The following is a 27,012-nucleotide window of genomic DNA, read 5'->3' as shown; positions in this document are numbered from 1 at the left end:
TAGCCGCAAACTTGCCACAAATTTCCCACTCATTATTTTCACATGCAAATGAGCTTGTGATTTGCCGCAAATGTTTGCCAGAAGTTTGCAGCTCTTCACCGGTAATGGTGAACCTGCAGAAAACCTTGCCAATGGACAATATGTTGCAAGTTTGCAGAAAAGCTAATTTGCATGTGAAAATAATCAGTGGCGAATTTGCGGTGAGTTTGCGGCAAATTTGCCTTGAACTCTTCATTTTTGTAAGCGAATGAACCCGGCCTCATGACAAGTCATAATCGCACGAGTTGGCTCATACAAAAACATACGACTTTTACTCCCATAGAGAACAATAAATGTACCACAAAGTGTAACCACTTTACCTAAACCCTAAACCTAACCATGTTTTAATAGAAAAATAACTTTTCTGTACCGCTGAAGAAAGAAAACATCAGGGTTTGGAACAACAGGAAGCATATTGTTAACATACATCAGTCATTTGTATTCCATAAATTAATATGGAATGAGTAACAAAACTTATTCACAGACATTTATAAAGTAAAGTGTTGGATAGGAGGCTAGCTAAAATTTGATGCCTTTATTGAATCGATTTGAAATTCTGTCTGTTGATTGGTTGGTCTAAAAGTAATTCCTTTTCGTTCGTGTTAGAAATTCATCCGATTCAAATTCATCTTGCAACTACAGTATGTTGCATTTCACCAAGGAATGAATAAACAATACATTTTATCCACAATGTTTTCAGCGAGTCCACTGTATTTCTCAAGGTGGGCAGAATTTCCGGTTGGCTAGCGGAAGTGCGATTGGTTGCCGTTTTGTGTGTAGCCGCTCACTGCTTGCTTGCATGTCATGCGGTTAGATTCTTGCTTTTTAAATGCTGTAAGATGTCTTAAAAAAATTCAGATAATCAAGTGAAACTAAATTTTTTTCTAAAACAGCAATGTTGTGATCAGAAACCACTTGCAAATCAAAGTGCTCCAGTCCCAGATGCTGCTTCTTCCATCGGCTGCCTGCAGAAAGACTGACTTAGGAACATCTGTATGAAAAAGTTTGGAATAATTTGTTTGTGTGCTCTTTTCTCTTTATTGGCAATAAGTCAACAGCGGGGATTACTTATATTATCCACCTTTATGGTCCGACTACAATAGACATCCAGAAATGGAGCACAGTGAATTACATATAAACAATAGCATTATTGTGCTAACAGGCAGGGTTGGGGAGTAACGGAATACATGTAACAGGATTACGTATTTAAAATGCAAAATATAAGTAACTGTATTCCACTACAGTTACAATTTAAATAATTGGTAATTAGAATACAGTTACATTCAAAAAGTATTTTGATTACTGAAGAGATTACTTTGCATTTTATTGTCATTTGTTTCATTTAATATTTAGTCCTTTCAGATGGAAACATTTATACATATAAATGATGCAATCCAAAGAGCATTTGAGCAGCAGTGAAACATTTTGTTAAGATGTGTAACATTCATTTGAGCAGACAGAGAAGAAAGTTTGAAGTGAGTTTGGAGCAGAAGAAATAGAAATAAACCTTGTGTAAATTGTCAGCTTTACGCTAAGATGAAATGCTATTTCTAGCCATTTTACATGCACGTGTTACCAGGCACGATCATATTTTTTTATCAAGAAAATTCACATTGGATCATAATTTCTTTTTTTCTAGTAAGACCTTTGATATTAGGGCAAAATCGTATTCTTGATAATAATTTTTGTATTGTTTTCCTGTAAAAATCTTTAAAACAAGATCAGTTTGATTGATCTTGTTTTAGAAACAACACTGCATAAGATATTTAGGTTTTTCAGAGAATGTGTTTTTAACATGTGTATTTTGTCTTACTGTACTGGCAGAGTTTTTATAGTCAAAACAAGTGAAAATATCTACTAGTGCTGAAGAAGTAATCCAAAGTATTTAGAATATGTTACTGACCTTGAGTAATCTAATGGAATACGTTATAAATTACATTTTGCAGCATGTATTCTGTAATATGTAATGGAATACATTTCAAAAGTAACTCTCCCAACCCTGATAACAGGTGTGTGTACATGTGCTGAACGTTCATTAGAAATTTTAAGAGTTTGTTCAATTCTATTTAGCATCTTTTTTTGTGTGAATGCTTCACATGTTTTGAAATGGCATTATGATTTTCCTCTTTCCTGCATTTTTCCTGCCTGCAATTCACTTTCTTTTGAGTGTCTTTGCAGAATGTGCTTGTCTTCCCTTAAGGGGAAAAGGTGATTAGGAAAACAGTGTGGACATTAATTATCAATGAAATGTATTTGTACAGTGCTTTTAATAATACATACTGTTTTATAGTTGCTTTACAGAGAACATTGAACTATTGTGTACAATGTTTATAATGTATGTCCAAATAAATATGTTTATTTGTATTGCATGTAATTATTTTTGAACGGTACAGTTTATTGTGTGGTTGCTAAGACATCGTTATTTCCTACACAAGAACAATAAATTCAATCTATCAACAGGATCAGTTGCTCAGTCAACACTAAAACATTTCATGTAGGCTATAGCATTTAGATACGGAAATTATGTATAAAAACTAACAATTATAAAGCTAGATTGAGCTTACTACACAGTAATCTCCTACAAAACAATTGTATTTTATCCGAAAAACAGCAGCATGACAGTCTCATCGCATGAGTCCTGTAATACATGAGCATCCTGCTGTCTGGACCTCCCTTGTATCTGCAGTAAGTACATAATCTCGGTACAACAAACTCTTCAGGTTCTGCCTAGACTCATTATATGCTTTAATATAACCATAATTATCTACAGTTCTCAAAACATGTCCAACTTTACAGCTGTGAAGGCGCTAATAGGCTAAATAGCTTTACAGGTTAGTCTGCTCAGGTTCTTCCATCGATGGATAAAGACTCAACAAAATAACTAAAATGCTTCTATCTATGATGTTTAGCCATCATATTCAATCCCATAATCATTTACAGATAGGTGGGGAAGAACAATATCGCCTCGCTATAATTCTGTGATCAGTTGTTCTCAAGTTTCTGTCACTTTTAATGCTGCGTTAGTACATAACATAACGATTGTTTATGTTTAACCGGAAAGTCCGCCCACATCGCCCGCAAAACGTCATGGGACTCCTTTGCCTCAGGCCGGGGAACCCCGGGAGGGGGACGAGGGGAGGGAAAAAAAAAAGAGGAGAGGGAAAGGGCAAAGCGGAGCAACAGCGAGAGAAGAGAGAGAGGAATAACCTGGTTCGCCAGCACCCAGATACGCTGTCGCCTGGCCCTCAGCCACTCCCCAACGTCTGGCAGACGACAGCCACTCCTCCTTCTAGCCCTGCCTGCCGGCAGGCTTTTCCCCGCCTCTCTATGGCTGGGGAGGGGGATGAGAGGAGGGCAAAACAAAACAAAACAGAGGAGAGGGAAAGGGCAAGGGCAAGGTGGAGCGAGTGAGCGAGAGGAGAGAGAGAAATAAACTTGCTTGCTGGTTTCCCAGACACGCCGTCGCCTGGTTCTCGATCACTCCTCCACCCTCTGGTGGACGACAGCCGTTCCTCCCCGGGCAGACCGGAGCCAGTATTTCGACCCCTGGCAGATGGAATGCTCCTCCACGTTTTGGTGGCTGGTAGGGAACTCCTCCGCCCCTATCAGCGGCTCCACCACTCTAGGTGACCAGCAATGAGCCCCTCCTCCCCTCATGGATTGCGGCCGGTCCTCCACATCCAGGCGGCTGGCAGCAACTCCTCTGTCCCCTGGCGGATAACCACGGCTGCTCCTTTGGGTGGATGGCAGTGGCAAGGACTCCACGACAGTGCATCCCTCCTCTTTCCCGGGCTTCGGCACCAATGTAACAGGGTTGCAATGGGAAAAGAGGCGGCGGGAACCGGCTGAACCGTCAAAATAACATTTAATGAAACCAAAAAGACACAAAACATAAACGCACACACTGCAGCTGCGTGTGGTTCTCTCTCTCCTGAACTGCCGCATTCCACTGCATTTTTCCCTCTCCTTGGCTGATTAATCTGATTGGGGCTAGGCATGCATAGTCATTGCCTCCTCGTCACAAGGTACATGCCTTTTATTCATGCATCTTTGCTTTAGTGGTGGAATTATATGAAAAAGTCTTAAAAGTCAGTCCTTAACTGTCAGTGCTAACCACACAGGTCAACAATTCAGTCATGGCCTTAGCGAAGTCCATCTACAAGAATATGTTCTTGTGGATGGTCATCAGAATCAACCAGATGCTGGACACCAAACAGCCTCGGTCCTTCTTCATTGGAGTTCTTGACATTGCTGGATTTGAAATCTTTGATGTGAGCAAGAATCAGTTGATAATGAATGTGTCAGGCTGTCACAGCTGTGGGAAGGTTTGATTATGAAAACTGATTAAATTCGGCATCTTTAATGCTTCATGACTCATGAAAGGGAATTTATTAACAGCTGAAGTGGATGGTGAAATGATTCATAGTTTGATTGTTCTAAATTAGTTCAACAGCCTGGAGCAGCTGTGTATCAACTTCACCAATGAGAAACTGCAACAGTTTTTTAACCATCACATGTTTGTGCTGGAGCAAGAAGAATAAAAGAAGGCGGGCATAGACTGGGAGTTCATAGACTTCGGAATGGATCTAGCCACCTGCATCGAGCTTATTGAAAACGTAGGCCATCATCACTCGGAAGGTGTAAGATGTAATTTTGTCCACCTAAAAATGCTTACACCTAAGGAAATTAATATTATGTTTGACAAATAGACTATGTCTAAAATAATGTACACTGTAGGGATGTGATTATTACTGGTAGTATATACTAATGCTTGGCACTTTTGAAACTTTTGAATTTTTCAGGGTTAATCACGATTAATTGTAGATTTTGAAAGTGTTGAAATTTGAATCTATAGACCAGGGGTGTCCAAACTATGGCCCGCGGGCCATCTGCTCTGATGTGGCCCGCAAGAGACTTTGGAAATAGAACATAATATGGCCCGCGTTTGAGAAATTATATGAAAATCATATTCTGAATACGGGGTGTCACTATCACGTACAGCCACATTTCACAGCGCATTTGTCTCCACTGATGTGTTCTCTTTAGTTGCCACCAGCTTCATCCATTGGAAGAGTTCAAGAGTTTGGAGAATGATGCGTTTGTTATAGGACTGGTATCGGGTTAGATACTTTGCTCATGTACTCGTTCTTGATAAAATGTCCCAATACCACACATCGTACAGTTTGAGTAGAGCTGCCATTGTGCATTGCGACAGGTGTTGTATCGAATTGTGTCCCCCTAGCCCCGATAGGGAATGGGGTTGTGGTTATGGTAGTGTAGGTAGGGTAGGGAATGGTTAGGCTTAGGTTTGTGCCTGGGGAAATGCATTCTGACAGCGGAGAATGTTCCCACCATACAGATCTGCTATGGGGAAACAGATCCTGAAAGGGAAACAGAGTTCGACACAACACCGGCCACACATAAGTTCATTGAGCATGCACAGAAATGCTTGAGCCGAGTACACTCTCCTAGAATATCTTCTGCAGCACTGGGAAGTTTATTCATTGTTGTGAATTGGTTTGTTTTTATGTTTCATAGAAACAAGAAAAATGATTCACAGACTTCTCAGCACCATTTGCAAGTAAGGACATAAGAGAGAGTGCTCAAAACACTCACGCATCTCAGATGTCCTGTGCGCTCAGCTCGCACTTGCATATCAACCAAAGGAAGGAGCGCAATTATTTTGATCAGTTTAAAATCTTGTTTGTAACACTTATAATGACCGATCAGAAAAATACGACTGAATTACTAATAAAGAGTAATTCCTTAAATCACTTCATAGCAGGAAAATGTAAAATATTCTGATAATTATGCGTCACACCCAAAACTGCTTGTGCGTTAAAAATTAACACGCACAATCCAAGTGCATTGAAAATAACAAGCTCTTTCCCAGTATAATATTTGTTACTGTACATAACTGCATGGCCAGAAATGAACTTTTCCATAAAGGTGCCAATAATGGCCCTATAGATATACATTTTAGGGGCATTTTTATGTTTATGAGGGCATTTCTTTCTAAACAAAAATTTACTGTGTTATTCTTTTATTCAAAACATATTTTATGTGATAGTGTGTAATGCTACTCTTAAAGTAGAATTTTAAGAACTACATCTGATGGTACAGAAATCTGATGTAGCATTTTTTGCCCCAACATTTTGTACTTTAGGGTATTTTTCATCACTTTTTGGGGAAAATTTTTGGCACAAGCTCCCCTTAATTTCTGACCCAACATCATTGTTATATTACAAGCATTCTTGGGGAGAGAAATATCCTTCATTAACACGTGATTAAAACTTGCATAATATTAAGCATACCATATAAAGATGATGCAAGTGGCATCAAGCCTTTTATTTCCATTATTATATCGGTGTGGCCCACAACACCTTTCTTTTTGCATCTGGCCCCCAGTAGAAAAAGTTTGGACACCCCTACTATAGACTCTATATAGACCTTTTAAAAGCAGTGTCATGACCGCTTTACCTCAGGTGTGCATTATTTTTCAATAATTCAACAGTCCATCGTCAATTATTCCTTATTTTTCACTCTATTACTCACCATGCAATGTTATAATCAAAACACTTCAACGCTTAACACATCATTTGAAAAACAAAAAATGTTTACATTTGTATTACAGACCCACCTACATTTACACACTTATTCCAACGTGATTAACCTGCACTGTTGCTCACCTGTGGAGTGTTGGACTTTGGACTTGGAGATCGAGGCTCAAGCCCGACCAAGGATGCTCGAATCAAAAGTGAAAGTGAAGCAACACGAAATGACATGGTTGTTTCAGTCAATGCACTTTTCATGTTGAATTTGCTTTTAAAACACTATCAGTTAGGTTTAGTTGTTTTGTTCACCTCATTTATCTTTTAGGACACTATTGGTTAGGCTTAGGTTGAAGTTTTAAGTTAGGGAGATACATTTTCCTCATTAAAACAATCTGATCACAATTTCACTCACTTTTGTCACTCCACACTGGACATTTCACTGGAAAACAGCATCCAAACGTGTAATGGACATAAATTTGGTTTACAAAAATTTTGCCAATGTCACATACATTTCATGAGATCAGGCTGTATGTAGTATTTGTCACAACTTGTGGTCGAGAAGATGAAAGCAAGGTGAGAGGCAATGGATCTATTTGCAGGCTTTTTAGTGAAGACGATATATAACAATACAGAGTACCACAAACCAAAACAACAAACTTACACAAGCATAACACAGATGAGAACTGACACTGAACAGAATTGGAGGGTATATATATACAAACAAGCACTAATGAGGGGATTGAAGACAGGTGAGGATGATGTGGAACAGATGGAGGTGATGAGGGCAGTGCACTGTGGGAAATGGAGTCCAGAGGGAAACTTCAAAATAAGAGTCCAGGGTAAACATGAGGGAGACAGAACGTGACAGTATTACATGACCTTTTTCCACCCTGTCTCTGGCGCTCAGTTTCTTTGTACTTTCCCTTTAAGATTTCAACATGCATGCATGCTGTGCTATTTTTGGTAAGCATCTTTGCAGTACAATGTGAAGGTTTAATAAATCTGTATACAGCTGACGGTAGAGTTATAAGGGACAGTTGGCCCCAGGATTCCCCTCTGTAATTTTCGGCCAAAATACGGGACATCCTGGCTAATACGAGACAGTTCAATCTGCTGTCAAGCTTACTAGCGTATAAAACACCATTGTCTTTTGTTGCACTCTGCGCTACATGTTCTTCTTACCTAATAAAATAATTATATCTCAAATCTATATTTTGAGAGCAATTATATATTATATATAGTCCCCCAAATAATAATTTTGTATTTAATAATTTATATAATTATGAATATAATATATAATAAATATTGTAATTTAAACAAGCATTTAGGTGATACAAAAAGTGGCTATAAAAGTCAAAATATTGTTGATTATATTGAAAATAATTTATTATAAGCCTATTTACCATTGCACTATTTGTAACTGACGGACAGACGCATGCTTTTGGAGAATCTTACTAGTTTTCAGTGTGCGCTGTGTTTTTTTAGAACCCTGTATCAAGTTAAACCTAGTTTGAAACTTTAAAAATGTGTCTTGTTGTGTTCGATCTATCTGTCTCTGAATACAAGAGCGCTCTTGTTGGTTTGACGAGGCGCATTGCCTATACTGGAGTTGTGCTAACTTACCCCTACTGCCACAGATTTGCAAAAACTTCAAGGTGGTACATCAAGCTTTAATTGCTCAGATGGTGTGAGCATTTCTTTTTGCGTTAATTTTTAACACATTATTTTCCATATAATTAATCACGCTCAATTAACACGTTAAATTGACAACACTACTTAAAGCTATTTTAGCTATTGCTTAAGCTATTGCCACCACTCATGGTTGCCACTATGTTGAGATCACATTACCGGTCGAATATCACTCACTTCATCTCGGTAACCCACCCTAATCAGACACTTTCAGTTGTCCACTTAACCGCTCCTTCAGATGTCATTTTTATTATTTCAAACAGCAATGCACAGGATTTCAAAGGCAGCAAATGATACAAATATACTACCTTTGAAAACTGAACAGATGAAGGCATTTTAGTAGACAAGATGGGATGCAAACATTGGATTCGGACGTGTCTTGTTGACTTCCCATCTCCGTATACATCCTGCAATGGCAGCATTTTTCAACTTTTGGGTGCAGACTTTTTCAAAAAGAGTTCATGTTCAAACTCTGATGTTATTGCTCCAAATTATATTTAAAAAGTGTGTTTTTTTTCAGCCTCTCAGGTCTTCATTAGGACAAAATGTCACACTTGAAAAAAAAAAATCAACATAAGTGTGTGTACATAGGGTTCTGGACCTGTACCAAACTTTGGGTGGATGTTCATACTTTCTAGAATATTTCTACCTTAAACAAGACATACTGTATGTACCGAGTTTTCCAGTGTAATTCTAATTATTGAATTATGTTGTCTGCCGGCCAATGGGAATCTTCTCCATCCTTGAATAGGAGTGTAAGTTTCCAAAGGCAACAGACACTTCCTTCAAAAACAAGCTCTATGATCAACATCTGGGCAAGAACAATGCTTTTCCAAAAGCCCAAGCCAGCCAAAGGCAAGTCTGAGGCTCACTTCTCCTTAGTGCACTATGCTGGCACCGTCGACTACAACATCAGTGGCTGGCTGGATAAAACAAGGACCTATTAAATGAGTCTGTTGTTCAATTGTACCAGAAGACATCAGTCAAACTACTGGCTAACCTTTACGCCTCCTTTGCCTCTGTCGAAGCAGGTAAATCATTCAGGTTCATTAGAGGAAAATTACAACAGTTAGTTCATTAATCCATCACTTTTTTGTGCTACAGAGGCCACTAGTTGTGGAGGAGGAGGGGCTGGAGTAGTAGGAGGCAAAAAAGCAGCCAAGAAGAAAGGAGGCTCATTCCAGACGGTCTCAGCTGTTTTCAGAGTATGAACACTGAATATTAGCCCATACGGACCACTGAGGGCTTCAGTATTTCCTGTCTCTTGTTAGTGTTTGAAATTTCATGAATTGTTTCACTGCTCACAGGAGAATCTAGGCAAGCTGAGTACCAACTTAAGGAGCACACATCCTCACTTTGTGTGTTGCATGCTCCCCAATGAGGTGAAAACACTAGGTATATGAATAACATTTATTTCAGCACTTCATAGACAACCAAAATGTAATTTCTATCTTATTTAAGATTAAATAATTTCTGTTTGACTATGCTGAATCAAAAAGGGATAATGGACAACCGTTTGGTTATCCACCAGTTACGCTGTAATGGCATATTGGAAGGAATCAGGATCTGTAGGAAATTATTTCCCAGTAGAATACTGTATGCAGACTTTAAGCAGAGGTAATTTAACTAGGATTATCAATAGCTGTCCCAACACCTAGTGAGCTGCTTGCTAAGCATTTTAAAGCATCATGGGTACACCTCCGACATGAAGGCATGATGCTGCCTTCTAAGATACTTGTTTTGGCCAAAATCTAAGGCAGCATTCCACATACCCTACACAGAATAACAAATGGAAATGTGACAAGCGCTGTAAAAAACATTAGATGGATGCACAGACTGCACATATGTTGACTATAAATATATTTATATTTCATTTAATGCTTACATAGGGCTGCACATTATTAAAAAAATATAATTTCTGATTATTTCCTTTGATGTTCTAATTGTTCTAATTTTCAATAAAGAGAATTAACATTAAAAATACTTATTTTGTGTGGGGCATCTGCATGCCATATTAAGTAGTCTTCACATCCAATACAGGCTGAGAAATGCATTCATAATATACTTTATTGCTGTTTTATCAGTAAATCAAGACACTGACCCTTTTAGCAGCATGAAAAACAAACCTGATATTCAAATTTTGAATAAATTATTCACAAAACATTCAACGGATACTGTATGTCTGTGATCGCTTACAATACTATTCATGGCACCATTAATTAATTAATGGTGGCAGCTGCAACTGTAATCTTGGTTATTTAGTGGAGTAATAGCTCAGCCCTGTGCTAACATCAAACTCTTTTGGAATCAATTTAGTGCTATTTTGTGTGCCACACATTTGAGCGTTCTAAATCAGTCACTTGTGAGGTTCCATATTGGTTAGGATGCTGCCTTAGACAGCTAGACAGCTCACTCTGTTTTGGAACAGAACTAATTTATTGGTTTCATATCCAATTAATATCCAAGATCTAATGGCTATGACATCATGATCACAGGTACAGAATCCTTAATGCCAGTGCTATCCCTGAGGGACAGTTCATCGATGGCAAGAAGGCTTCTGAGAAGCTCTTGGGATCAACTGATATTGATCAAACGCAGTAAGTCAGTAAGGTTCGTAAATTCTACAGTTATGCAAATTGTACCATCTAACAGGTATGTGAAATAGGGCTTGTCTAATATGTCTGTAAATGACTGGTTAACCTGGAAAAGATGTGCCACAATCTTGAAGACCAGCTTTTTGAAGTCAAGAGCAAGAACGAGGACAACATACGATAAATCAATGACCTCAGCTCCCACAAAGCTCGTCTCCAAACCGAAAATGGTAAACAGTGATTCTGATTGAAACAATGAATTTGCTCTTACATCTGTAACAGAATGTCTGCATGTTTTTATTTATCAGGGGAGTATTCAAGGCAAATTGAGTAGAAGGAAAGTCTCATTTCACATTTGGTAAAGGGATTCGTTCAGAAAATTGATGAACTGAAGAGACAGCTTGAGGAGGAGTCAAAGGTAATGAAATGCTCAAGACAATGTGGCTACAGTGCTGCCAATATAAAAACATTTTGGTTAGGAAAGAGCATCCATGAACTAGAGAAGGCCAGGAAGCAAATAGAGACAGAGAAATCTGAGATACAGTGTGAATTGGATGAGGCAGAGGTAAAGACATTTTACCTCAGGGTTCTGTAATCAGATAGATACAGATGAGGTTAATTCTCCAAAGAATTTAACAAAATCTTTTTCAGGCATCTCTGGAACATGAGGTGTCTAAGATCCTTCGTGTCCAGCAAGAGCTCAATCAGCTAAAGGGTGACATGGACAGGAAGCTAGCCAAAAAGGACAAGGAGATTGAACAGCTGAAGAGAAGCAGCCAGAGAGTAACAAAGTCAATGCAGAGCACTTTGGACTCTGAGGTGAGAAGCAGACACTATGCACTGAGAATCAAGAAGAAGATGGAGGGAGACCTCAATGAGATGGCGATCAAGTTGAGTCATGCCAATCACCAGGCTGCTGAAGCCCAGAAACAACTTCGGAATATTCAAGGACAACTCAAGGTGACATTTTTTATAGAAGCTGATAACTGCCATTGACTTGACTAGAAAGAATTTAACATTCACTGATGTTGGAGCCATGGCTCAGTGTGTAATGTATGTGCTTCTGAGGCATAGAAGAGTGGTGCACATATACGTAGATTCAAGTGACTTCAAGTGTGGACTGCAATGTGTTCCAATCCAATTCCTCATTTTCTACTTAAAGTGTCTAATATATGAGGCAAAGCCCCCTTGCTGAAAAGACCAACTCAGACCAGCATGATCCAGGTTAATTTAAGCTGGTTTAGTCCTGATCTAGCTGGTGGACATAGCTGTAGGTTCTAATGGTTGTTTAGATCAGTGTTACCATCAGAAATAATTAATAATTATTTCTTTAGTTATTAACTAATAATTAAATTAAATAATAGAATCTAACTCATTAAAGCCTCATATGGGGCACCAGTAAATGTAGTGTGCTACATTCAGGAGCGGGTTTGGTTATTAGCAATAATTAATAATTATCAAAGATAATTATCAATTATTAAAATCAATAGAACATTGATTTGAATCAATGTTAGCTCTTTTAATTCTTCACATCAACAATCAAAGATAACCATCAAATTCAATAGAAAATAAATTTTTTATCAAAGATAATCATTAATTATTAAAATCAATGGAACATTGATTAGAATTAACACTAGCTTATTGATCCTTCAATTTTCAACAATCATAAAAGATAATTATTAATTATCAAAATCAAATGAATATTATTAAGGATTAATATCGCTGGGGCACCACCCTGGAATCAGGGACTAATAACCAGACAGCATAACAGTCTAAATATTAGATTGTTCTCTTAAGAAAATCGACATTCAAAAGGAAACAATGAAGGCTTGAATCTAAGCACTGACATCCCCTGACAGCATTTGACACAGGTGTATGCAAAACAAACCAAAACACTTCTCTTTGAAATATAACAAAATTTATTTATGTAGTAATATCAATTAATAATCAATACAATGCAGTCAGTAAACTTCCGACTTACAACTACAAACTAAACAGTGACATGATTAGATATGGTAACCAAAATAAGCTATAACACATGAGAGGAAGGTGTGTGTGTGTGAATGGGTGTGTGTATGTGTAAGGAGTGACGCACACAAAATGGCGGACGTGACTCTCGTGGAAAGTACGTCACGCGAGATTTCCGTCCAGAGAATATGGCCGCGAATGTGGGCGGAGAGAAGCCGGTTAATGGCATCTGCCCATTTACCGCGTGTCTCCGCTTGTACGATAACTTAGGGACAAAGCTGAGCTTTATCACGAAGTTATCTACTAGCCAAAAGTGTGTGCAAGAATGTTTGTGAGGGGTCGTGTGTGTGTGTGGTTAGTATGTGAGAGAGAGAATAAAGTGGTGGCACCAAAGCCAGTTTCGCGATTGTGGGAGAGAAAGCAGCTGTTAGTTTATCACTCAGAGACGTGGTGGACGGCTCGTAAACCATCCCGCGGTCTTTGGTTCTTTAATGGATAAACTCAGTGTGCCGGTCTCACCTGCGATGGCAGAAATACACAACAGTCCAATGTGGTTGGACTTCAACACAGCAGATCTCATTCGTGATAACAGTACATTACAGTAATACCTTGAGTATTATTAGCAGCAATGAGCAGACTCGGCGGTCTGTAAACTGTACAAGCAATAACCTTGAAATAAAAGAATAACACACTATAATATTCTATCTCTGCCCAGACGTAAACCTCTTACTTGAATTGCATGAGGATGCAGGTAGAATGTGTGTTCATCCATCCTTTAACTCCGACTCAGTTCCTCGAGGCTCGGGTGATGATGGGAGGCCGTTTCCTTGCACTGTCGGCGGGCGTTATGGCTGCTGATTCTCAGCGGGCTGACGGAGAAATCAGCAACGTCGACTTGATTGAAGAGGGAAGAGAAATCTTTTTCTCTTCACTTCTGCAGGCAAACGGATGAAGATGCAGATTGCTCGGCGGTCTCCTTCGGATCTGTTAGAGTGTTCGGTGGAACACAAGAGTAATCTCAACTCATCCAGCGAGATGGAGATTGTATGGCCACAGTTTAAAGTCAGATGTTACTTCCTTGTACCACGAGGCTACACCTGAGAGCAGCGATGATCTGCATCTACACACGGCAAGCAAAGTTGCTGGAAGCGATGCCCAGAAGGATCTCGGATGTATTTCTACTCCTGATGATGTCATGGTTGAGGGGAGTTCTGTTGTGTGCCTCATCCAATAGGAGTTGAGAGTTCGATCATTTAGTGAGCAAGGCTTCATGGGATTTGTAGTCTGTTTTGAACTCCCTTTGTTTGATTTTGGCGGGGTTTTTATCAGTAAGATTTATGACTGTGTGTGGGCCTCAGTCAGGTTTTACGACTGTGTTAGGCCTGCCTTTGTCTTCTATCTGAATACATGAGGCCCAACATAGCCATGCTGTTCACCAGCAAAACTCATATAATAAAGCTGGGTGACTACCATGGTCAAAAAAATCAAATCAAAATCAAATCACTTTATTGTCACACAGCCATATACACAAGTGCAATGGTGTGTGAAATTCTTGGGTGCAGTTCCGATCAACATAGCAGTCGTGACAGTGATGAGACATATACCAATTTACAATAACATCAAATTAACACAACACAATTTAAACATCTGTTATACACATAATTACACTCAACAGTATTCAAATAATAACATACACTGTACAATATACAATATGCACTATATAGATACACATTATTCAATAAAAATAAAAAATAAAATATATAAAAAAGTATATATATATATATATATATATATATATATATATATATATATATAGAATGTACAGTATTGTACTGTATTGACATTCAGGCTGTCGGCTGATAGTAAGTTGTTAAGAGAGAACATAATATAGTAATAATATAATTTATGACAGTCCGGTGTGAGATATAAGAGTAAGGGTAATAAAGTGCAGTGCTGATGTATTTTGATCGTGGGAGATCAAGAGTTCAAAAGTCTGATTGCTTGGGGGAAGAAGCTATCATGGAGTCGGCTGGTGCGGGTCCTGATGCTGCGATACCGCCTGCCTGATGGTAGCAGTGAGAACAGCCCATGGCTCGGGTGGCTGGAGTCTCTGATGATCCTCCAAGCTTTTTTCACACACCGCCTTGTATATATTTCCTGGAGGAAGGGAAGCTCACCTCCGATGATGTGTCTGGCAGTTCGCACCACCCTTTGCAATGCTTTGCGGTTGTGGGCTGTGCTATTGCCGTACCAGGCGGAGATACAGCCAGTCAGGATGCTCTCCACAGTGCAGGTGTAGAACCGTGTGAGGATGTGGCGGTTCATTCCAAACTTCCTCAGCCGTCTCAGGAAGAAGAGGCGCTGATGAGCCTTCTTCACAAAGACTTCAGTGTGGATGGACCATGTGAATTCCTCAGTGATGTGGACACCCAGGAACTTGAAGCTGCTGACTCTCTCCACTGGTGCTCCATTGATGGTGATGGGACTGTGTTCTCTGTCTTTTCTTCTGAAGTCCACCACAAGCTCCTTTGTCTTACTGACGTTGAGGGAGAGGTTGTGCTCCTGACACCAGTGTGTCAGAGTGTGCACCTCCTCTCTGTAGGCTGTTTCATCATTGTCAGTGATCAGACCTACCACCGTCGTGTCATCAGCAAACTTAATGATGGCATTGGAGCTATGTGTTGCCACACAGTCATGTGTGTACAAGGAATACAGTAGTGGGCTGAGAACACAGCCCTGCGGGGCTCCAGTGTTGAGGGTCAGTGATGAGGAGATGTTGCTGCCTATTCTAACCACCTGGCGTCTGCTTGACAGGAAGTCCAGGATCCAGCTGCACAGCGAGCTGTTTAAGCCCAGAGCCCAGAATTTCTCATCTAGCTTGGAGGGCACTATGGTGTTGAATGCTGAGCTGTAGTCTACAAACAGCATTCTCACATAAGTGTTCCTTTTATCCAGGTGGGAGAGAGCAGTGTGTATTGTAGATGCAATGGCATCATCAGTGGAGCGGTTGTTGCGGTAAGCAAACTGCAGCGGGTCAAGAGAGAGTGGCAATGCAGAGCAGATGTAATCTCTGATTAGTCTCTCAAAGCATTTGCTGATGATGGGGGTCAGAGCAACAGGACGCCAGTCATTTAAACAAGTTATTTTTGATTGTTTTGGAACAGGCACAATGGTGGATGTTTTAAAGCATGTGGGCACTACAGACAAAGAGAGGGAAAGGTTGAAAATGTCCGTAAAAACACCAGCCAGCTGGTTCATGCACGCTCTGATGATGTGGCCTGGAATGCCGTCTGGGCCCGCGGCTTTGCGGATATTCACCCGTTGGAAGGATTGGGTTACATCCGCTACAGAGACGGAGACTGAACTAACCTCTGTAACTTCAGAGAGCTCTCTCCGCGAGGGCGGTGTTATTTCCCTTGAAACGAGCATAAAAAGTATTTAGCTCATCCGGTAGAGAGGCAGCGGTGTTCATGGCGGAGTTTTTATTCCCTTTAAAGTCCGTGATGATGTTAATTCCCTGCCACATGTGGGGGAATGTACACAGCTGTGATAATGACCGCTGTGAATTCCCTCGGTAGCCAGAATGGTCGACACAGAAGCATAAGAAATTCCAGATCAGGAGATCTGGTCTAGCATGAAGCTAGTTGACCATGTCATGGTGGTCAGTCTAGTTTAGAACAACAACATATGCTGGTGAGCAGATAGTCTAGATCTTTTTCAGCAGGGACAAATAAAAATATTATTAGTCTAATTTCAACAGGATGTTCAACTGCACCTTGACGATTCCCTCAGAGGATAGGAAAATGAAGGAAAAGATAGCGATGTCTGAATGCAGAAACTTGCTGATGCAGGCTGAAAGAAGCAGGAAAATCGATGAGCAGGAGCTGACAGATGCCAGTGAATGAATTGGACTCCTGCATTCCCAGGTTTGGAAGGGCAGCGTAGAATATTACCCATGGAAACAAAGTTCCATGATTCTTTAAAGGTATAGTTCACCCAAAAATGATAATTCTCTCATTATTTACTCATCCTTATGCCATCTCAAACTGAACCTGCAGAACACAAACAAAGCAATTTTAATGATAGAGGATCTGTCTATATCCATACAATCTAAGTTTAAAGGGTCCAATATTTTAAGCTCCAAAATGGACATAAAGGCAACATAAAATAATACATACTACTCGAATGGTTTAATCCATGTCCTCTGAAGCAAAGCTGTCAGCTTTGGGTGAGAACAGACAAAAATGTTACTCCTTTTTCACTATAAATCTTGCCATTTGCAGTCTCCTAGGTGCGATTGGTGAAAAAGGAGTCACAGTTTGGTCTGTTTCTCACCCAAAACTGATCGTATCGCTTCAGAAGACATGGACTAAACCACTCAAATTGTATTGATTACCTTTATGCTGTGTATATGTCCTTTTTGGAGCTTGAAAGTGTTGGACCCCATTGACTTGGATTGACTTGATATATTCAAAATATATAATATCTCCATCAAAATATTTTCATTTGTGTTCTGCAGAAGAAAGAAAGTCATAAAAGTTTGAGACGGTACAAGGGTGAGTAAATGATGAGAGAATTGTCATTTTTGGGTGAACTATTCCTTTAATGGTGCACTATCTATCTTTCATTTTCAGAATACCAGCCTTCTGCACACCAAGAAAAAGCTTGAAGCTGATATTTTCCAGCTCCAGAGTAAAGTGGAGGATTCTGTTCAAGAGCCATGGAATGCTGAGGAAAGAGCCAAGTAAGCTATAACTGATGTGAGTAGACATTTTGCTTAAGTGAAAAGGCTCTACTCTGATTCTATTTACTGATTTTCCCTTATTTCCTTCAAGGCTGCCATGATGTCAGAAAAGCTCAAGAAGAGCATAACACCAGTGCTCACCTGGAGCGAATGAAGAACATGGAGGCCACAATCAAAGACCTGCAGCATCATTTGGATGAAGCAGAATACTTAGCCCTGAAGGGCGGGAAAAAACTATTTAAAAAGCTAGAGACCAGGGTATATTTGTGATTGATACTTAAAAAATTCTGACAAACACCTGGAACAACTGAATATTTTTGACTATGTTGGTACCTGCTGTCCAGGTCCGTGAATTGGAGAATGAGCTGGACGCTGAACAAAAGTGTGGAGCTGATGCTACAAAAGGTGTCCACAAACATGAAAGTAGACTTAAGGAGCTTAACTACCAGGTATAGATTACACTCTTAGAAAAAAAAAGGTTCTTTGTGGTTCTATCTAGAACCCTGCACCCTTTTTGCGTAGAAACTTTTTAATTCACATATCTGTAATTCTGGTAATAAAACAAAAACTAAATTTAAAAACTAAACAAAAACCAAATGTTATGATTCCAAGTTGGGAACCCCTAAAAGGTTCTATATAGAACCTTTTCACTTGGCACAAAGTTATCCTTAAAAAAATATCTATTTAGAACCTTTGAGGGGTTCCAAATATAAAGCAAGCGATAGAACCCTTTTGGGTTCTATATGGAACATTTTCTTCTAAGAGTGTAGACAAGAACATATCCAACAGAGGACTGTTGGTTGAGTAGATAAATCACTGAGCTAACCTTAAACAAAAATGATGGTTACGATGGAATTTCAAGTATGTGAAATGTTTGGTACTGCGTTTGCAGTCTGAGGAGGACAACAAGACTGTTAACGGACTTCAGGACCTGGTAGACAAGCTTCAGATAAAAGTAAAGCCTACAAGAGACAAGCAGTGGAGGCTATAGGTTAAATTACTGTACATCATGATTACTTTATACACGTTCAAACTCCATAAAGCACAGTGTGTGGTTGCATATAATATAAAAGAGGAACAAGCTAATGTTCATCTCGCATGGTGGAGGAAGGCACAGCATGATCATGAACAGCCTGAGGAGAGAGCAGACATCGCTGAGTCTTAGGTCAACAAGATGAGAGCAAAGAGTCGGGACCTGGGAGAAATGTCAGTGTATGCTTTTCCTCGAGCTTAAATGTGCATTCAGTAATTTTTTTCTCATTAAAAAAAGTTTACCTCCTAAAGACATGAATTGTAATTTTGCAATATATGTAGGAAATCATGACGACACATTATAATGAAGACTCTAGTTATATCACTAACATTATAAAAGCTGTTTTATTCTACATGGAGAGGGTCCACACATGGGGGCTGCCATGTTAGAATCACATGGCCAGCCGAATACTACTTGGTGAATCTCAGTAACCGTCCTGTTATTTGACACGTTCACTCATTGATTAAAATAATCATTGGCTGACTCTTGAATACAAAATTTCTACAGTGGCATCTGAAACTAAAAACTATTGATTTTAGTGGTGGTGGTGGCGGCGTAGTGGGCTAAAAAAAGGATTGTGTCCTTGAGCAAGGCACTTAACTCCAGGTTGCTCCAGGGGGATTGTCCCTGTAATAAAAGCACTGTAAAGACACTTTGGATAAAAGCGTCTGCCAAATGCATAAATGTAAATTTTAAATTATGCTACATCCAAGCCACTAGGTGTCAGTGTCAAAGAATACACATAGACAAAAGTTACTGAATGCACCTTTAATGTAGATGAGCCCTGACAGCTGCTTTTTTAGTATACCATGCACTGCAATGTGAGAAGTTGTGGCAATTTCTTACTTAAGGGAACTCAGTGGATGATTAAAATAATTCTCTGTGTCAACAGGAGCACGAAAACTTAATGGAGTGAAGGATTCATGATCAGTGCATCTTCTCTTGCAAGCAGTAATGACAGCAAGTGTGGACAAAAGTAAAAAAAAAAAAAAAAAAAATCAGGTTAAACCATTTAATACTAATTTCCTAATGTGGAGGTGAAAGCATTCACAATGGGATCTGCTGTGTGACTATGACAAACTTTGGCTTTTATTTTGAATACATATGCAAATCTAAAATAGATTATAGCTGTCCATGAGTAGAGTGAAAACAGAAAGGGGCATAATGTCAGTAAAGCTTTGCAGAATGGTGGTAGATTATATAGCTGTGATCCTATAACTCCTTTTTGTCACCTGCTTTGTCACCAATTGTAAGTTTGACACTCAGATGGCAACAGTGACCGCACTTTTTCAGCAGCTCGGGTTCCCATTCATTTTTTTCCATTCATTTTCATGTAAAAAACTCAGTAAAGAGTTATGTTCTCAAAAGCAAGACTCTGTACTTAAATTATTTAATGAGGTATTGAACCACCTCATTCATCCCATCGAGTATTGTGAATTATGTAATTGATTCAGTGAATTTAATACTAATTGAATACGTTCTATTAAATCTAAAACTATAAAACTTTGGACACAATATAGTGCATTTCCCATTCCATTTCAGCCCAGTCATGTAACACACAAGTACGTAGTTGTGTTAAATATTTCTACTCAAAGTAAAATATTTGCATGATGTTTATTGAAGAACCATATTGTAGGGATCATTTTGAACAATCTCAGTTTTTTTTACAAACCTGCATATCCACTAAACTTACAATGGTAATGAGAAGCATGGTTTTACCTAATTACAATGATCTTATTAATACCACAGTTAATCTCTGGCAAGATGCAAGAACTATGGTACATTTTCAAGAGCTTTAAAGCCAGGACACATTCATTTTTTCTTCTTCTATGTAACATTTTTTCATTTCTAATTAACTTTAATAGAAGCTAAATTTAATTCAATAATTAAGAGCCTAATAAAAGATCAATATCAGTAAAGATATCCTACTGTCAGAATATTTGAACATAGCCCTACATAAATTGGGTGTTATTTAAATTTTTTACAGATACTATTGTTGTTAATATCAGTAGATTTACATCTGCATCCCAGTCCTTAGGAGGAACACCCCAGCGTTGACCCCGCTCACCATTCTAAACAGCACTGTGGCAGCAGTGGAGTCATTCAGGTTTCTGGGCTCCACCGTCTCTCAGAACCTGAAGTGAGACACCCACATAGACTGAAGACTGAAGAAGGCTCAGCAGATGTTGTTCTTCCTTCGCCAGTTGAAGAAGTTCAAGCTGCCACAGGCGCTGCTGATACAGTTTACTCAGCAGTCATTGCATCTGTCCTCTGCACTTCAATAACTGTCTGGTTTGGTTCAGCTACCAAGTCAGACATCAGAAGACTTCAAAGGGTAGTCCGGACCGCTCAGCAGATTATTGGTTCTCACCTTCCCACTCTCCAAGAACTGTACACCTCAAGAGTGAGGAAAAGGGCTGGAAAAATCACTTTGGACCCCATTCACCCAGCATACTATCTTTTTGAACTGTTGCCCTCTGGCCAGCGCTACAGAGCACTGAGCACCAGAACAGTCAGGCACAAGAACAGTTTCTTCCCTCAGGCCATCCACCTCATGAACAGTTAAAACTGCCCCCAATACTCTTTATTGTGGCAAAACAATCATGTGCATATTCAGCTATTCATTCATATTTATATTCCATTTATATTTATTTACATATCCTACCTCTTCTGCACAATACATTAAATCACCTTGCACATAACTGTATATCTGTATATAGCATATTTGAAAAACATTATTGCCCTACTGTAGTTTCCTCTATATATTTATCTGTTGTATCTTATTTTTTATTATTATTTCACTGTTTACATATTATATATATATATATATATATATATATATATATATATATATACATCAAATGTTTGTATGTATATGTTGTATATGTATATTGTTTTTGTATTCTTTTTGCACTGGAAGCTTCTGTCACCATGACAAATTCCTTGTGTAAGCATTCTTGGCAATAAAGCTCATTCTGATTCTGAATCCAAAATCAATGCTTTACTGTCAAATGCGTATTTTATGTGACAACAAATATGCAGTTTTAGTATTGTTAACCACACTTGCACAATAATCAAATTCTTTCTTTTCTTTGTGTTTTATTAGTTGGACATTTTTCAATATTTTGTGTATTTTTTCCTCTGTGACTATTTTCACACACAATTTACTGTAAAATACTAGTATGTATGTATTCATTATTTATTTGATATAACTGCTGTATATTGTGATTTTTTTATCCATTCACACCAAGTATCTACACCACAGTGTATGAGTGATGGTGACAAGCTGTGAGATGATTGTCTTTAATTAAACCTAGAAATCTCATCTCTTCTCACAAGTGACCTGTGCAATAAAATGTAGGATTGATAATGCATATAAAAACTTTAAGGGTGTTTAATATCTGCATGCCTTTAAAAAGTTTACGTTACCTTTGTATGCCTAAAGTGTCATCTATATCAAAGAAAGTCCAGCAATTTCTCTGCAGCTTTCTTGATGTCCATAAAAATAGTCAGAATTCTTCATTTCAGGGCAAAGCACAAATAGTATTATCAATACTGTATCCTTTATTAACATTATAGCTATTCTAAATTACACTCATTTAACACTTTATTAGGAACACCTGTACATGTACTTATTCATGTGATTATCTAATCAGCCAATTGTGTAACATCAGTGCAATGCATAAAACCATGCAGACACTGATCAGGAGCTTCAGTTAATGTTCACATCAACCATCAGAATGGGGAAAAATATGTGATCTCAGTTATTTCAACCGTGTGATGATTGTTGGTGCCAGATGGGTTGGTTTGAGTATTTTTTGTAACTGCTGATCTCCTGGAATTTTCATGCACAACAGTCTCTAGAGTTTACTCAGAATTGTGCCAAAAACAAAAAAACTTCCAGTGAGCGGCAGTTCTGTGGACGGAAATGCCTTGTTGATGATAGAGGTCAACGGAGAATGGCCAGACAGGTTCGAGCTTACAAAAAGGCTACGGTAACTCAGATAACTGCTCTGTACAATTGTAGTGAGCAGAATTGCATCTCAGAATGCACAACACATCAAACCTTGAAGCGGATGGGTTACAACAGCAGAAGACCACGTCGGGAGCTTTATTAGGACCATAATGTTCCTAATAAAGTGCTCAATGAGTAGAAATATTTATTGCCTTCAAAGACCATTTATTTAATGTGTTATGAGTCATATGGTCACAGTAATTAATTCCTTAATAGCTTCACAAAAATCCTGATTTCTCTTTTGTACACAACAAAACATTTACTGCACAATTTTAGATGACTCACTTGGCCCACTCAGTTGAAGCAAATTACCCAACTGAAGCTGTCTAACCAGGCACAAAGGGCTCTATATGGGTGATTGACAGAAAACTGGTTGCTTTCATTTAAAGTCAACAGGACATAAATATAATATCTTCCAAGGATCCCCTCTTTGGTACAACTGTTTTACCCATGCTGCTCTGAAATGGAGCCCAGTGCTCGAGACTGGCTTTGTGGCATCCTCATTTAATCTAGACAAATTTAGACACAAAGCTTTAATCACTGGTGCGGCTGTTCTCACCTTCAGTTATGACTGTGTTAATTAAAACTGCAGCCAAGTTTACTTCTGAGAACAATGTCACAGTAAGGTGATTGTGAAACAGGGGCAGCTTTGACTCACATAGTGTTTTTGTAAGAGGGGAAAATTATACAGGAAAGCTTTTGTTTCAGGCTAATTAATCGCATGACTTCTCATGACAGGCGTGACCGTCTCACACTTGCTGCAACAATTTGTCAGTGCCAACACTTTCAGGATTTTGTTGCATCATCAGGAAATATTCAATACATTGTAAATGATCACATTATTTTAGAGAGAAAAGCTTACAATATGGATAACCAAACCTGTGATGTAAGCAAACAAACAAATAAATGCACGTAACAAGTAGGCTACAAGGTAGGTACGTAAGTAGGTAGGTAGGTACTTTATTAATCCCATGTGGGGAAATTAGTGTGCAAAAACAGCCAAACATTAAAACTATACAATACACATAGGTACCACATATAATAATACAATAAATAAATAAATGACATCCAAAGATAATTACACAATGTACAATATGTGTGTGTGTGTGAAGTGGTAATGAGGATGAGGCATCGGATGAGTGTTTGGGTGTAGGTGGGGGGATGCTAATTTACCAGCAAGTTCACCAAAAAATCAGTGGTGCCTCTGCACATGGGGGATGAATTGTACAATCTTATGGCAGTAGGCACAAATGACCTTCTGTTGCACTCCCTGTTGCACCGAGGTAGGATTCACCTACTGCTGAAGGTGCTCCTCATTTCAACAAACATGCCATATATTGTCCATGATGGTCAGAAATTTAGACATTATTCTCTTCTCAGCAACCACCTCCAGAGGGTCCAGGTCCACGCCAATGACAGAACCTGCCTTCCTAATGAGCTTATTCAACTGTTTAACTTCTTCAGCTTTAGCCCCACTACCCCAGTACACCACATCATAGAACAAGGAGCTGGCGATGACAGACTGATAGAACATCTGAAGCATCTTATTAGACACACTGAAGGACCTGAGTCTTCTTAAGAATTAAAGATGGCTCTGGCCCTTCTTATAGGTTGCCTCTGTGTGTTTAGTCCAATCAAGTGAACCCACTGGTACTTATGTGAGTCCACTATCTCCACGTTACAGCCATGTACACAGACAGGGTTGGTCCTTTTTTCTCCTGAAGCCGATTACCAGTTCTTTCGTTTTTGTGATGTTGAGTTGCAGGTGGTTTGTTACACACCAGTCCACGAAGCTGTTGATTAGTGTCCTATACTCAATCTTCTGTTCACCCTCGATACAGCCTACAACAGCAGAGTCATCCAAAACCTTCTGCAGGTGGCATGACTTTGTGTTGTACCTAAAGTCTGAAGTGTAGAGGGTGAACAGAAATAGAGATAGGACAGTTCCTTGAGGAGCACCTGTGTTGCTAACCACCTGCTGGGACACACAGTTCCTCAGCCTCACAAACTGAAGTCTACCTGTGAGGTAATCCATGACAGGAAATCATGGGGCTATCAACCCACATTACATCCAGTTTCCTTTCTTGTAATACTGGTTGAATGGTGTTGAAGGAACTGGAGAATTCAAAGAACATAACCCTCACAGAGCTGCCGGCCCTATCCAGGTGTGAACAGACCCTCAGAAGCATTTAAGTTATCGCATCATCCAGCCCCACCTGGAAGCAGTAAACAAACTGCAGAGGGTCCAGTGATAAGCTGACCAGGGGTCTCAGATGTGACAAGACCAGCCTCTCCATGGTCTTCATAATGTGAGATGTCAGTGCTACTGGTCTGTAGTCATTAAGAATGGTGGAGCACTCCTTCTTTGGTACTGGAACCAGACATGATGTTTTCCAGAGCACTGGCATCTTCTCCAGGCTGAGACTCAGGTTAAAAAGACGCTGAAGCACTCCACTAAGTTAATCAGCACATGCCCTTAAGACTCTGGGACAGATGCCATCGGGTCCTGCAGCCTTACGCTGGTGAAGCCTTCTCAGCTCCCTCCTAACCTGATATTCCATGATAGTCAGTCCCACCTGGGGGGAGTCAGAAATCGTGAATGTGTGTGAGGGACGAAGCTGTGGGGGTTGTTGGTAAGAGTGACTGCTGAGCCCTGTGTCTGCAGGCTCTTGAAATACTTGCATATTTAAAACCTGTTTGTAATATTGTTCTATAATGTCTATGAGTTAAAATAAAGTAAATATAAAAATGACAAAAACATTAAAAAGACACAGAAAAACAGAAACAGAAACAGAAAACGACACAGAGCTGCTGTAGATGGCTGCCATTAATACGGCACCATTCCCAATAAGATACTAATACTAAAACCAATACTATATAAAATAATTCATAATTTCATTTAATTAAATATTACCTTATCGCTTCCGAGTATCAGAGACCCCAGTTACCGAACTAATTTAATTTCACCAAATTCACAATTTGCAAAGTTATCACAAATCTGGTTTTTTCTTTGTCATTATGGGGTATGGAGTGTAGATTAATGTGAAAAAAATAATTTAAAGCATTTTAAAATAAGGCTGCAACATAACAAAATGTTAAAAAAATGAAGGGGTCTGAATACTTTCTGAATGTACTATGTGTGTGTGTGTGTGTGTGTGTGTGTGTGTGTGTGTGTGTGTGTGTGGACTACATTACATGTGTGTATGCAAATGTTATATGTATGTTTGTGTAAGTGAAGTTTGATTTAAACCCTATTCAGTGCCTCATACAGAACAACCCTTACTGGTATCTTGTAGGGGTGTAAATCAGACATTTCATCACGATATGATCTTATATCGATTCTCTTGGCCTGCAATCCGATATTTGCCGATACTTCAAATGGCATAAAGTTATAGGTATATGTTTTCATCTAAGGCTGAATTTGTTGTGTCCAATTATGAATTCAACTGCAACAGATTAAAGCACCTTAAAGAAAGTAAAAAAAAAAAGAAAAAAAAAGAAGATGATAAAAGCAGATCCAAGTATGGAAGGTGGGTTTGTTGAGTAGGATCCTTCAAGGTGCACTCTTTATACCTCTAATGAGGTATTTTACCTCATTAAAAATAAATATGTAGCACGGAGGAGGGCAGGGCCAGGCCAGAATAACACACTCCAGGACCCCAATCAGCCTGATGAGGCAAGCGAGGGATAAAGGTGACCGGAGACGGCAGTTAGACGGAGAGAGAGAGAGAACTATGGGCAGCTGCCCTGTATGTGTTTATGTTTGTATGTTTTTGTTTAAGTTTATCATTAAACTTTATATTATCAAGCCGGTTCTCGCCTCCTCCTTTCCCTTGTAACTCCTTTACAAAATAGTAAAAACAAAAACAAAACAAAAAACAAAACACATATATAGATTAATAGTAGGCCTACTTTTTAAAAAATATGCTTAAAATTGTGTCACACATGAAATGAAGTTGATATCACAGCATCAAAACCCACACCAGCTGGCTACAGGACTCCTTCCTGCAGGCCATTCACTTGCTGAATGAAACATTCAATAACATTGTTACTTTATGTATTTTAACTTTGACTGTAACACCCATACATCAGACTCTGACTAACATGCCTTCAAATACAATAATTACTGTTTATTTTTATTCTATCATCCCAACACGCACATCATGGTGATTGTGCCTACTATAAATGCCTCAAAAACTGTTCACACATTACACACTGTGATACACATCCATTTCACATTATAAATACTTTTTATACTAAGCATTTAGTCAGTACATTGGCCTTGATCAACATTGTTCAACAACAGAACAGTCAAGGAATTGTACATTGCAACTCTTGTTCTGTGTCTTGTACATTCTGTAATGCCTAAACCGAAATAC

The 27,012-nt window shown here is 39.0% G+C and overlaps 1 pseudogene; it reads left to right on the top strand.

Annotated features, from left to right (window-relative positions):
• The first annotated feature begins 104 nt into the window (after positions 1-104).
• On the top strand, positions 105-18,819 carry LOC127452263 (myosin-2-like; annotated as a pseudogene).
• The last annotated feature ends 8,193 nt before the right edge of the window (positions 18,820-27,012 follow it).

This window comes from Myxocyprinus asiaticus, chromosome 14 (genome assembly GCF_019703515.2).
Source record: "Myxocyprinus asiaticus isolate MX2 ecotype Aquarium Trade chromosome 14, UBuf_Myxa_2, whole genome shotgun sequence".
Classification (NCBI taxonomy): Eukaryota; Metazoa; Chordata; class Actinopteri; order Cypriniformes; family Catostomidae; genus Myxocyprinus; species Myxocyprinus asiaticus.
The sequence above is the reverse complement of the archived record's forward strand: the minus strand, read 5'-3'. Positions and strand labels throughout refer to the sequence as shown.